Source organism: Heterodontus francisci, chromosome 2 (genome assembly GCF_036365525.1).
Source record: "Heterodontus francisci isolate sHetFra1 chromosome 2, sHetFra1.hap1, whole genome shotgun sequence".
In the NCBI taxonomy this organism is placed as follows: domain Eukaryota; kingdom Metazoa; phylum Chordata; class Chondrichthyes; order Heterodontiformes; family Heterodontidae; genus Heterodontus; species Heterodontus francisci.
Genome location: NC_090372.1, coordinates 6,782,162 through 6,796,376, shown reverse-complemented (window position 1 = coordinate 6,796,376; position 14,215 = coordinate 6,782,162). Strand labels below are relative to the sequence as shown.

General features: G+C 43.4%; 1 protein-coding gene across 3 annotated transcripts in view; it reads right to left on the bottom strand.

Moving 5' to 3' along the window:
* The window catches only part of LOC137381327 (cadherin-6-like), a 157,794-nt gene that overhangs the window by 122,722 nt on the left and 20,857 nt on the right, over nt 1-14,215 (bottom strand). The window lies entirely within an intron of this gene.

Here is a 14,215-nt window from a genome sequence, read left to right as displayed (position 1 = left end):
CAAGTACCCAAGGACCTACCCCACTGAGAGCAAAGAATGGAGTGGCGTTGATCAAGGACAGAGAGGCAGTCAGCGCTCGATGGAAGGAGCACTTCGAAGATCTCCTCAATCGCGACTCAGTCCTTGATGCAAGTGCCCTCAACCACATTCCACAGCATGCTACCCGACACAACCTCAGCACAACCCCAGCCGGACTGTTAAAAAAAAAAGGCCGCCGGCATAGGTGGATTTCCCGCCGAAATTCGAAAATATGGCGGAGACACGCTCTTGATGCAAATACATGGTCTCATCTCCCTCATCTGGAAGGAGGATCTCTGAGATGCCGTAATTGTGACCATCTTCAAAAAACGTGGCAAGACCGACTGTGGTTACTACAGAGGGGTATCTGTGCTGTCCACCATAGGGAAGGTCATTGCAAGAGTCCTTCTCAACCATCTCCTCCCTGTGACTGAAGAGCTCCTACCAGAATCACAATGCGGATTTCATCCATCGAGAGGCACAGTGGACATGATCTTCATAGCAGGAGAATGCCAAGAAAAATGTAGGGAGCAGCAGCAACCTTTATATACATGGCCTTCTTTGACCTCACCATTTCCTTCGACTCTATCAACCAGGAGGAATTATGGAACATCCTCCTCAAATTTGGCTGCCTGGAGAAATTCATTACCATCCTCCGCCTGCTGCGAGAGGACATGCAAGCTATAATCCTTGCCAACGGATCTGCCAATGACCCAATCCGAGCGCAAACTGGGGTCGAGCAAGGCTGTGTCATCGCACCAATGCTCTTTTCCATCTTCCTCGCCACAACACTCCAACTTATCTCCATGAAACTCCCTGCTGGAGTAGATCTACTCGACAGGACAAGTGGGAAACTATTTAACCTATGTCGCCTCCAGTCCCGAACAAAGGCCACTCCAACCTCTGTCAGCCGCAGAATGCAGATGATGCTTGTGTATGCGCACACTCAGAGGCCGAGCTTCAAACCCTTATCACTGCATTCATGGATGCGTCTGACAGAATGGACCTTAAGCTAAACATCTGGAAGACAAAGGTCCTCTACCAGCCTGCTCTCGCAGCGCAACACTGCCCCCCGACTATCAAGATCCACAGCGAGCCACTGGACAATGCGGATCACTTCTCATACCTTGGCAGCCTCCTCTCGGCAAAGGCAGACATCGACGATGAAACTCAGCATCACCTCCAGTGTGCCAGCACAACCTTCGGTTGTCTGAGGTGAAGAGTGTTTGACGACTAAGCCGTCAAACCTGGCACCAAGCTCATGGTCTGCAGGGCCGCCCTCCTGTACACGTCGGAAACAGGGGCACCCTACAGCAGACATCTCAAAGCCCTGGAGAGATGTAACCAGCGGTGCCTCTGCAAGATCCTGCAAATTCAGTGGCAGGCCAGGCACTCCAATATCAGTGTCCTCTCTCTGGCCAACATCTCAGTATCGAGACACTGGTCATGGCTAGTCAGTTACATTGGACGGCCACATTGTCCGCATGCCTGACACAAGACTCCCAAAGCAAGCTTTCTACTCTGAGTTCCATCATGGCAAGGGGCTACCAGGAGGCAGAGGAAACGGGACAAGGATGTCCTTAAAGCCTCCCTGAAAAAATGTGACATCTCCACCAATTCATGGGAATCTCTTGCCTAAGACCACCCAAAATGGAGAAGAAGCATCCGCGATGGTGCCAGCCAGTTCGGACGACGTCGACATGCCCAGGCAGTGACCAAGTGCAAACAGCAGAAGCAGCGTTCAGAATTTCGAGCATCCCATTCACTTGCCTCACCAAACACCACCTGCCCCACCTGTGACAGAGTGCGCAGATCCAGAATTGGACTATTCAGTCACCTGAGAACCCACAACCCTGGATGGAAAAAAGTCATCCTCATTCCTGAGGGATTGTTGAAGAAGAAGATACTAAATTGCATAAGTACAGGAAATCACTGCTTCACTTGGAAGGAGTGTTTTGAGCCTTGGATGGTGGGAAGAGAGGATATAAAAGGGCAGGTGTTGCATCTCCTGCGCTTGCATGGACAGGTGCCGTAGGAAAGGGGGAAGTGTTGGGGGTGACTGAGGAATGGACCAGGATGTTGCAGAGGGAATGGTCCCTTCGGAATGCTGATAGGGGAGGGGAAGGGAGGGGAAAATTGAAACATATAAGATCCTGGGGGGTCTTGACAGGGTGGATGTGGAAAGGATGTTTCCCCTTGTGGGACAATCTAGAACTAGGGGTCACTGCTTAAAAATAAGGGGTCGCCCATTTAAGACAGAGATGAGGAGAAATTTTTTCTCTTAGAGGGTCGTGTGTCTTTGGAACTCTCTTCCTCAAAAGGTGGTGGAAGCAGATTCTTTGAATATTTTCAAGGCAGTGGTAGACAGTTTCTTGATAAGCAAGGGAGTGGAAGGTTATCAGAGGTAGATGGAAATGTGGAGTAATCAGTTCAGCCATGAATTTATTGAATGGCGGAGCAGGCTCGAAGGGCCGAGTAGCCTACTCCTGCTCCTAATTCGTATGTTCGTATGAAGTTGTGTTTGGTGGTGGCATCATGCTGGAGGTAGCGGAAATGGCGGAGGATGATCTATTGAATATGGAGGCTGGGGGTGAAGGTGAAGTTATATTTCCTGAACTCTGCTCTCAACCCTTCCCTTCCCTCCCAGAACCATGATTGGGTTTTCCTTGTCCTCACCTTCCACCCTACCAGCCTCCGTATTCAACGGATCATCCTTTTGTTACTCAGCCACTGAGTATATTCAACACAGAGGTCAATAAATGTTTCAGTACTAAGGGAATTAAGGGATATCGGGATAGTGCAGGAAGGTAGAGTTGGGGTAGAAGATCAGCCATGATCTTATTGAATGGCAGAGCAGACTTGAAGGACTGAATGGCCTCCTCCTGCTCCTATTTTTTATGTTCCTATGTATTTATGTTCTAATGGACAGCAGTCAGTCGCAAAAACATTGAACATATGCCCCATCCCCTTCCCTAATCCAAGGACACTTGAAGTCAATTGTACACCCTCACTGTTAACCCGTCTAACTTAACACAAACCTTGTATCAAACCTAGGAATCTTTCTGGCTTGTATGATTCAGCTATCTATTTGGAGGAATTTGGTAAACCATCAAAGGAGCACTTTATTTACTTGTTCTGACCTGTCGGGGTTGTAGAGAAACGAAACAATAATTCAGATAGCGACGCCTACCAGCTGGCCAGCTTTGCCCAGAGAAGCACTGGAGGTATGCATCAGATACCTGCAGTTGGGAATTAAAACTTTCGACGTTTGTAGTAGAGGAAATAAATGTAAGAGTCTATTTGAAAGAATGTGATAACTAGACATTTAGAAAATAATGATATGTTTGGGCAGAGTCAACATGGGTTTATGAAAGGGAAATCATGTTCGACAAATCTGTTGGATTTTTTCGAGCATGTTACTTGCAACATAAAGGAGAACCAGTGGATGTGGTGTATTTAGATTTTCAGAAGGCTTTTGAGAAGGTCCCACACAGGAGGTTAGTAAACAAAATTAGAGCACATGGGATTGGTGGGTAAGATACTGCAATGGATTGAGAATTGGTTAACAGACAGAAAGCAGAGAGTAGGAATAAATGGGTTATTCTCAGGATGGCAGGCTGTTACTAGTGGGGTACCGCAAGGATAAGTGCTGGGGCTACAGCTGTTCACAATCTATATAAATGATTTGGACATGGGACCAAATGTAATATTTCCAAATTTGCTAATGCCACAAAACGAGGTGGAAATGTAAGTTGTGAGGAGGATGCAAGGAGGCTTCAAGGGGATTTGGGCAGGCTAAGTGAATGGGCAAGAACATGGCAGATGGAATATAATGTGAATAAATGTTAAGTTATCCACTTTGATAGAAAACCCCCCAGAAAGACAGAGTATTTCTTAAATGGTTGGGAAGTGCAAATGTCCAAAGGGACCTGGATGTCCTTGTTCATGAGTCACTAAAAGCTGGCATACAGGTGCAGGAAGCAATTAGGAAGGCACATGGTATGTTGGCCTTCATCGTAAGGGGATTTGAATACAGGACTAAAGAAGTCTTGCTACAATTGTATACAGCCATGGTGAGACTGCAGCTGGAGCATTGTGTACAGTTTTTGGCCTCCTCATCTAAGGAAGGATATATTTGCCACAGAGGGAGTGCAACAGAGGTTCACCAGACTAATCCCTGGGATGGCGGGATTGTCTTATGAGGAGAGATTGCAGAAATTGGGCCGATATTCTCTAGAGTTTCGAAGAATGAGAGGTGATCTCATTGAAACTTACAAAATTTTTATAGGGCATGACAAGGTGGATTTAGTTAGGATGTTTCCCCTGGCTGGTGAGTCTAGAACCAGGGGACACAGTCTCAGAATAAGGAGTAGGCCAGGGTTGTCCAACATATGGCCCATGGGCCAGGATCTGGCCCGCCAAAGGTTTCCATCCGGCCCGTGGATGTAAACTGTACCAGGCTGTTCCTTATCCTCACCAGGGATCTGTGACTGGAGATGAGAAATTTTCGACCGGCTTCATCTTTCAGACTGGCTTTTTAAAAAACAAATTGCAAGTCAGTTTCATAGCTGAGGGGTCTGACATTGGGAGCAGCGGTTTCCCAACTTCAGACAGATTCGGGGTTTTGCGGCGGCTTTTTAAAAAAAAAATTGGAACCTGCCGGAAAACCATTCCATGGTTGTTAGTGAATGGGGTGCCCATTTCACATCTTCAATAGATATAAAAATGAGGATAGATGTATACCGGGCTGTCGATTCACTAACCTCCCCTCCACACTAATACACAAGGTCAGAATAACCTTCCACACCACCGGAGTTTTAAATTTAAAAAAAAATCTTTCTGTAGGAATGGTATGGCTGGGAAAGGATTTCAACTGGAAGGTTTCAGAATCAGGTCATTGCAACTTATTCCCAGTATAAACGGAGGTTTCACCATGCCTGAGCTCAATAAGAGTGGACAGCACAGTGTCAGCAATTTTCTTTGAACTGTGTTAATGCATTGAGATGCCACTGGATTTGACTGGGGAGATTTATTACTGGGAAGTAAGGGGTAAAATCACTTACATGATGACCGCTGTGCTTTTTCTTTGATGTGTCTCAGAAATAATTGCACTCACATTTTCCAGTCTGTTTTATCAGAACTGACAACCACATTAGGGAGCTTGATAGGGTCGATGTTGGCAGGATGTTTTCCCGGGCTCGGGATTCTAGAACTAGGAGTTGGTGGGGGGTCACAATGTCAGAATAAGGGATCAGCTATTTAGGACTGAGATGAGGAGAAATTTCTTCACTCAAAGGTTTGAGAACCTTTGGAATTCTCTACCCCAGAGAGCTGTGGATGCTCAGTTGTTGAGTGTATACAAGACTGAGGTTAATAGATTGCACAGCACTAAGGGGATTGATTAAGGGATATGTGGATAGTGTGGGAAAATAGGATTGAGGTAGAAGTTCAGCCATGATCTTCTTGAATGGTGCAGCAGGATTGAAGGGCCAAATAGCCTACTCCAGCTCCTATTTCTTATGTTGTAAGCTATGGCCCGGTAGAGTACGCATGGTGATACTACTTAAAAGCAATGAGATTCAGCAGTAGTACAGTCATCTCTTGCTAATGCTTCCATTAATGAGAATATGCACTAGTAAATAAAACATCAGTGCTACTCAGCTCAATGCAGTTCGTCCATTTTTTTCCCTTGCTCCTGAAACATGAAGAGATACTTGCATCTGAGGGGTGATGACACTCCACAATGTGGATTTTTTTTTAATATGCTGACAAGATTCTCTGCAGCAACAATGGGCAATTCTTCCAAACACTTGCATTATCTGACATCATACACATATGCAGAAACACACGGAACTCCTTAGCGTAAGACTCCACATGTACTTAACATTTGCTAGAGAACTCAATAAGTGGCGGGAATCCTGTCAAAAGTAAAAGCCAGAGTTCAATTAGGATCTGGAAAAGCATTTGTAAAAATATTCTGAGGTGTAAAAAGGGAAAGGCTAGCAGGGAGAGGGAATGGAGACACATGATTACGAGCTCCATCCCAACTACCCACTATACAGAATAAAACTGCAGTTGACACGTGGCATGGAGTACAATATTAGTATGGGATTCTCTGTGCGAGGCTTGTGACAGACGCTAAACTTTGCAGGTAATGGGTAGCACTCTTGCCTCAGAGGCAAAAGGTTGTGGGTTTAAGTCACACACAGGAGACCTAAGCACAAAAATCTTGGCTGACACTCTAGTGTAGTACTGAAGGAGTGCTGCACTATTGGAGGTGCCATCTTTCAGATGGGGTGTTAATCTCAGGCCCTGCTTGGTCTCTGAGGCAGAGATACCATGAGCTATTTTGAAGAAGAGCATGGGCATTCTCTCTGGTGTCATGGTTAACATTTATTCTCAATTAACATCACTAGTAACCTGGTCATGATCATATTGTTGTTTGTGGGAGTTTGCTGTGCGCACATTGGCTGCCACGTTTTCTACATTCAACAGTTACTACAATTCAAAAGTTACTTCATTGGCTGTAAAGCATTTTGGGACATCATGAGGTTGTGAAAGGCACTATATAAATGCAAGCGCTTTCTTTTCCGACCACTAAATTCTCAGTCAGTTCAACAGAGATACTGGAGTCGAACAGGTAGTGCATGGGTAGACACAAAGACAAATTTCTTTAGATCTTAGTAGCTAATTACTGCCTTGTATAAAGTTTGGTGACTGGGGAACAATTATGGCTCTACAAACAGAATACAGTCAAATCCTTTGACATTACAAAGCAGATCCCAAGGCCATACGAGTAAAATGTCAGCATAACACTTTATCTGGTTTTCCTTTTTTATAAAGACATGTCAAGACCATGATTCAGGCAAAACACAATAGTCTGAGCTGGGGTTAAGTGAAGTGATTTTTTAAAAGATTCGGATGTAACAGATGCAAAAAAGTCTGAATCAAAAACTTGAGTGGTCATTTTGAAATGTTATGCTATATGTTGGGAGTAAATAAATTGGTGCCTGTTTTGTTAGTGTCCATTATTCACAGCCCTTGTGATCTGAACCTTACACCAAATAATCTGAGCCCATACAGGAGAATTTCACTTTTGTTTTCTTTCAGTTGCAGAAGTTTTCTAAGTTGAAATGTCAAATGCATGACCTTGACTATGGCAGATGAGCAATATCCGGTTTCATTTTGATTTCAAGTTTGACAAGAAAATTCAAGATTTTAAATTCTTGGACAAGAAATTCTAATATAATCCAATGCATACTATGAGATGTGGAGTGCTGCAATTAACTATAATAACACAAAGACCATTTTGAATTTCAGAAATTGCAAGTTCACCAGTGCAATCAGATCACATTTGGGGTTCAACTGTGACAAGCAGCGCTAGGCACAGGCACCACACAGCCTCCTAAAGCTCCAAAATGGGACACAGGAAGCATGCACACATTTCTGACTGGAAGTGCACCACCTGCATATTTATCGACAAACAAGATGCGTCTTTTCCCCCCACGTGAACAAGACATCAGAACATTTGCATATTCAAAAACGGGACCTAACGCCTGCTTCAGGTCCCCACCACAACTTTGGTTTGTTCTGAGACAGCAGTGCCATTGAGAAGACCAAAATTATCATCTTTGGCCCTCACTGGTTCCTTTACAAGTGACTCCACCCTCCCTCCCTAGCCACTGTCGCAGGTAAACCAGAGTGTTCACAACTTTGATGTCCTGTTCAATGCTTCGCTGAGCATAAGAACCCAAATCTACTCCATTAGTAAGTCTGCTTACTTCCACTGTGCAGGATCAATCAGCACTATCCCTACCCCAGCCCCTCCACCTCTGAAACACTCCAGACTCAACCACTCCAGCACATATCTTGTTGGCCTCTCATCCTTCACAAACTTTCAATACCGACATTCTGCAACATGTATCCTTGATACACACCAAAACCCTCTTGTATACCATTCTATCATGGACTCCACCTCAGTCATTTAATCTTACGACTGATAACTTTGTGTAATTATTCCTTGATCCCCAAATGTATTCAAAGAAAATGCTAGGATATTCTTCCATCCCCATTATTTGGCCCTTGTTTCCTCTCTTCATTGGGAAAATTCTGTTGCAACAGCAATGAAGGGTTGGTCTGACCAGAGGAGTATTTAATCCTCCCATTCTGCACTACTCTGCTGTGCCATTATTGAGTTCCAAAGCATTGTGCACCTTGTTTGCATACTTGCTGATTGAGCTCGTGCAAACTCAGTGCAATCACCATAAATTCTAATGTTTAAATCAATGCTTTCACGTTTCACTCCGAAAGATAAAGCATCTGAAAGTAGACAGTTCCAAATAATGGTACAAAAGTTATTACAAACTAATGCAATTTCACAGGAGACTGTGGTGTAATTTCAAGCTGCCTTGTCTGTAATGGTGAAATATGGATGTTGTAATCCCTGGCATTGATTTCAACACTGCCCTTAATAGCATCTGCATTTTATAGAGAAATGCAAAAACTGCTTTTAATCAATACTCTTGAGTTACCCTTGAATCACCACTAAATGCATAACAACCCTAATAATTTCACCTACTTTGACATTTAAGCCATTTCCAGAGAGGCATTCACACACCTCTGAAGAAATGTAAAAGCCTTTTTCGCATGGCTGCCAGGGGACTATTAAACCATCCTTTGCATTTAGAGCATTCAAATAGAATTTGTAAATTATTTAGGCTCTATTCATTTGTCTGGTCATTAAATGCATGGCATAAATACTGTGTTGAGAAGGTAACCGCACAAGACCATGTTTATCTCCCTAATAAGACCTTCAAACTTTACTTGTGACTTACCCATCTTGAATTCCATGGTAAAACCTTCACTCATTGCACAGGAGTTACTGACTGAGAATTCACTGCAACCAGAAAACTCAGCAACAAGTCTGAGAAAATCTGGATATGCAAATCAAAACCATGAATTAAATAAGCAGACCCAGAAATATGGATCTTCTGAATCTGAAATAATTCAGGGCTCTATTTTAACTCCCACATTGGCTCCTAGGACCCTTGGTTACAGGCATTTGGCACGCAATTCCACCTTAAAGGAGTAATTTTGACTGATACTGTAACATGAGAGATTTTGAATCAGCCGTCCATGATACACCTCTCCTGCTTGACTTCAAAAGGAAATGAAAATTGAGAGCAATCTTTCGTTTGCACTATCGGCCAAAGTCAAAATGAGCCCATCTTCCCCATGTACTTTGGATGGGCAGTGGGCGGGGCCAGTACAAAATGCACTCCCAAAACCAGGGGTCAGGCTGAGGATAGTTTAACTCCCAGGCCTCAGTTGTGTCATGTGTAATAACAAAATATAAGGAAAGAGATTTTTATGTATTTGTCTCAAGGTGATAATATAAATTAAGCAATATTATTTATTAAAGCCGCTTCTTGCTTTACAAATATATTGGCTGGCTTTTCACATTTGGAAAATCATTTCCAGTTTGGATCAAGGCCACTGGTCTGATGCCTGTCTGAAACAGGTGGAAAATAGCAGCTGGGGACGGGGGTGGGGGGGAAGGTGGTGCTAGGGGGGTGAGCAGAGTAGCAAATGTTCAGTTGGCAGGCATGACAGGAAGGTGCACCCAACAAGGTTAGTCCTGGGGGAGTGGGTTTTGGGAGGGGCAGGGCTCTCATGGGACAAAAGAGTGGGCATAAAGTGTGGGGCAGGATAGGCTGTGACCTTTCTTGTCGGGTCTGGAAGAGCTTTCCTGCTCTTCTTGGCCCAAGGATTTCCCTCTTCATCCTTCCAACATCATCTGACCTGCCTACACCACATGGGAAAGTTCAGGTGGCTCCTCCAATCAAGTCTGAGGAGTTAAAATCCAATCAGGGTCTTATTGTAATGGAGCCTCGATTTGAAAAACCTGCTTCCAATGTGCACCTCAGCCACCGAACTGCGAGCAGTTAAAAAGGTGACCAGCAGGATTCCAGTGGGAAAGGGGATTAAGACAGATTGCTCCATTTCAAAGGCCCCCTCCTCCACCAATCCAAACAGGTAGAGTGTGTTAATATTCCCAACTGTAGTCTCTCTTAACAACTGAAGCTGCTAATCTGTAGGTACTGTTAGTTCTTTCCAGTTCACTTCCTTTGTTCTTCTCTTCGCCTGAAAATGACGACTCCCTCACAATAGATAAGGTTACAGTGGTGTCAATACCGTACTATATGCAAGAGACCTTTATTCACGTGGGGACATTAGGACCATGCCCCCATGGTTGACATTGTGTAATTCTGCACTGGTCTAGGAAGGCTCCATATTGTGCTAATCTTTAGAGGCTCAAAGGCACGAGGAGGCACATTATAAAAGCTTTTACATTTCAAAAAATATTGAATTTATTTAGAAATTGACTAGCGTGCACAAATGAAAGTAGTAAATGGTTCTGTATAGTTTTTGTAAATAATTTCCAGTGATTTTAAATCAGGTTACACACAGGTGGAGGACTGGGCAACCTTTTTAAAAATGCTATTTTTTTTTGTGTTAAACCCATTTTCAGCTGTTCTCATCAAACAGTAGCAGATTACCACTCCCAAGTACATCAAGAAATACTTTTTAATTGAAAGAAAATAAAGGATTCTGTTCTATTATGCTGCCCAATTGTGCTGGTTTGTGGAAGATTTTACGTTTTTGATTATGCAAATGTTTTTATCAGAAGCTTGAACTGTAAGCTAACCACTGGAATTTCGAGCACATTTTGGGCGCAATATCCTGTTTGCGCATAAAGTGGAAACTCCACTTCAATGACGCTGAACATTCTCAGGCATCAGGTGGCCAATGTCTGTAGATTTCCAGTATAACCATCAAGAATCAAAACCCAAGCTAACTTTCCACGTAATTTTACCCTCCCTAGCTCAAGGTCACTTTGGCTGGTAACTTCAGCAAGAGTTTTCCTGATCTTCTGCTGTAATATTGGTGAAAGCCCTGCTGAAAAGGCTTAAATGACCATTTGCGTAGTTTTTCTGTGGTTTCCATTGAAGTTATGGCAGAAAATTAGGGAGTTCCCCCCGCCCCCAACCCGGCTTTAAAGGACTCTAAAATGTAAATAGAACCATAGAAACGTTACGGCACGGAAAGAGGCCATTCAGCCCATCGTGTCTGCGCCAGCTGAAAAAACTAGCTGCCCAATCTAATCCCACCTTCCAGCACCTGGTCCGTAGCCTTGCCAGTTACAGCACTTCAGGTGCATGTCCAGGTACCTTTTAAATGAGTTCAGGGTTTCTGCCTCCACCACCACCGATCCAGGCAGTGAATTCCAGACACCCACCACCCTCTGGGTGAAAAAGATTTTCCTCATGTCTCCTCTAATCCTTCTACCAATCACCTTAAATCTGTGCCCCCCTGGTAATTGACCTCTCCGCTAGGGGAAACAGGTCCTTCCAGTCTACTCTATCTAGACCCTTCATAATTATGTACACCTCAATTAATTCAGCCTCCTCGGCTTTAAGGAAAACAACTCTAGCCTATCCAATCTTTCCTCTCGCTACAATTTTCAAGCCCTGGCAACATTTTTGTAAATCTCCTCTGTACTCTCTCCAGAGCAATGATGTCCTTCCTGTGATGTGGTGACCAGAACTATACACAATACTCCAGCTGTGGCCTAACTAGCATTTATACAGTTCCAGCATTACATTCCTGCTTTTGTATTCTAAACCTCAGCCAATAAAGGAAAGCTTTCCATATGCCTACTTCCATGGAAACAGTCTTTCTTTGTCTACCTTATCTAAACCTGTAATAATCTTGTACACCTCTAACAAATCTCCCTTCAGTCTCCTTTCCTCCAAGGAGAACAACTCCAGCTTCTCTAATCTAACCTTGTAGCTAAAATTCCTCATCCCTGGAACCATTCTGGTAAATCTCCACTGCATACTTTCTAAAGTGTGGTGACCAGAACTGGACGCAATACTCTAGTTGTGGCCTAACCAGAGCTTTATAAAGGTTCAGGATAATGTCCCTGCCTTCGTACTTATTACCTCTATTTATCAAGCCCAAGATCTCATATGCTTTGCTAACTACTTTCTCAATATGTCCTGCCACCTTCAAAGATCGATGCACATGAACCCCAGGTGCCTCTGTTCCTGCACACTCTTTAGAACTGTGCCATTAAGTATATATTTCCTCTCCCTTTTCTTTCTGCCAAAATGCATCACCTCACACTTCTCTGTATTAAATTCCATCTGCCACTTGTCTGCCCATTCTGTTAGTCTATCTATGTCCTGTTGAAGTTGATTTGTATCATCCTCACTGTTTGACAAACCTCCAAGTTTGATATCATTGGAAAGTTTTGAAATTTTACTCAGTATTCCAATATCCAAGTTATTTGTCTATATCAAGAAAAAATTAGTGGTCCTAGCACTGACCCTTGCGGAACATCACTGTCTACCATCCTCCAGTATGAAAAACAATCATTTACTATGATTTGCTGTTTTCTTCCCTTAAGCTAATTTTCTATCCAAGCTGACACTGACCCTCCGATTCTATGAGCCACAATTTTGTTAACCAGCCTTTTATGTGGTACTTTGTCAAATACTTACTTAAAATCCACATAGACAAAAATCCTCTGCATCAACCTTCTCTGTCACTTCATCAAAACATTCAATATGATTAGTCAAGCACAATCTTCCTTTCACAAATCTGTGCTGGCTCTCCCTAATTAACTCAAACCTCTCCAAGTGCCTGTTGATTTGTTTCTAAAAGCTTACCCACCATTGATGTTAAACTAACTGGCCCAAAGTTGCTAGGACAGTCTTTACACCTTTTCTTGAATAAGGGTGTCACATCTGTCACTCTCCAATCCTCTGGCACCTCCCCCATATCTAGGGAAGATGGGTAGCTGAATTGATATTACACGTTTTATGCTATCACCCAAAGTTAAAATCATGCCCCCATGGCTTTAAGCCAGCCTGGACAAAGTGCTTCCGAGCCACCTACCCTGAGGAAACTGTACTATAAGCTGGAGTACATATTTTTAAAGTATATAGCATGGTTGCCAGTAAGAAACTTGATAATTTTTACTGAATCCTCAAAAAAATTCTTTATTACTTTATCAAACAGGGTTTTCTTTTCCCTAAGAACCGGACCTTTCTTACCCTTTGAACTCTGCTCCAGTAACAATATAAATGGGAATAAGGGGCTGGAGGTGAAAGTCCCCATTCAGGATGTTACAGAAAGGGGAGATTGATACAAAATCTCTGCACCTACACTGCCTCTAAGCAACAGATCACCTCGGTAACAAGGGGTGATTGAAACATACCAGGAATTACACAGAGACCTCTCTCAATAATAGTAATGAATTAGTCTGACAACTTGGTAGTAAACCTTTCTCATTCTTGATAGCAGAGTGTCTCTCTACATTATAATTCCTGCACTGAAACAGTTTCTCAAACTTTCTACTGCAAGAGGAATTTAAAACAGGCAACAACAGGCTGTCTGTTATACATCAGCCCTATTTGGCTTTCCGCTGTAGTCAATTGACAGGGAGATCGGGTGAGGTGTATAATGGACAGTTGATCCAATATCACCCATTTTATTCTGCTGTGGAAGTTGAAAGTTATACCCAGCAAGTCCTTGTTTTCCCATGATGGCTGCAAATTAATTCCTGCTGCTAAGCCTGTCATTGGAAGTTAAAGGAAACATAATCTGTAGGATTACAGTAGTTGAAAAACAGCAACATGTATTTATAAAGCACCTTTAGTGTAATAAAACATTCCAAGGTGCTTCACAGGAACATCATAGAAGAAAAAAATAACACCATGTCACATGAGCAGATTTGAGGGCAGATGACCAACAGTTTGGTCACAGAGATAGGCTTCAGGGAGTGTCTTAAGGGTGAAAGAGAGGTCAAGAGGCAGAAAGGTTTAGGGAGGGAGTTCCAGCACTTGGGGTCCAGGCAATGGAAGGCACAGCCGCTAATAATACAGTGATAAAAGTCAGCGATGCGCAGAAGTTCAAAATTAGAGGAGCGCAGACATCTCAGAGAATTGTGGGGCTGGAGGAGAGTACAGAAATAAGGAGGGGCAAGGCCAGGGAGGGATTTGAAAACAGGGATGAGAATTTTAAAATCAAGGAGTTGCTCAACCAGGAGCCAGTGTAGGTCAATGAACACAGGAGTGACAGGTGAATGGGATTTAGGATGAATCAGGACACGCGCAGTAGAGTTTTGGAT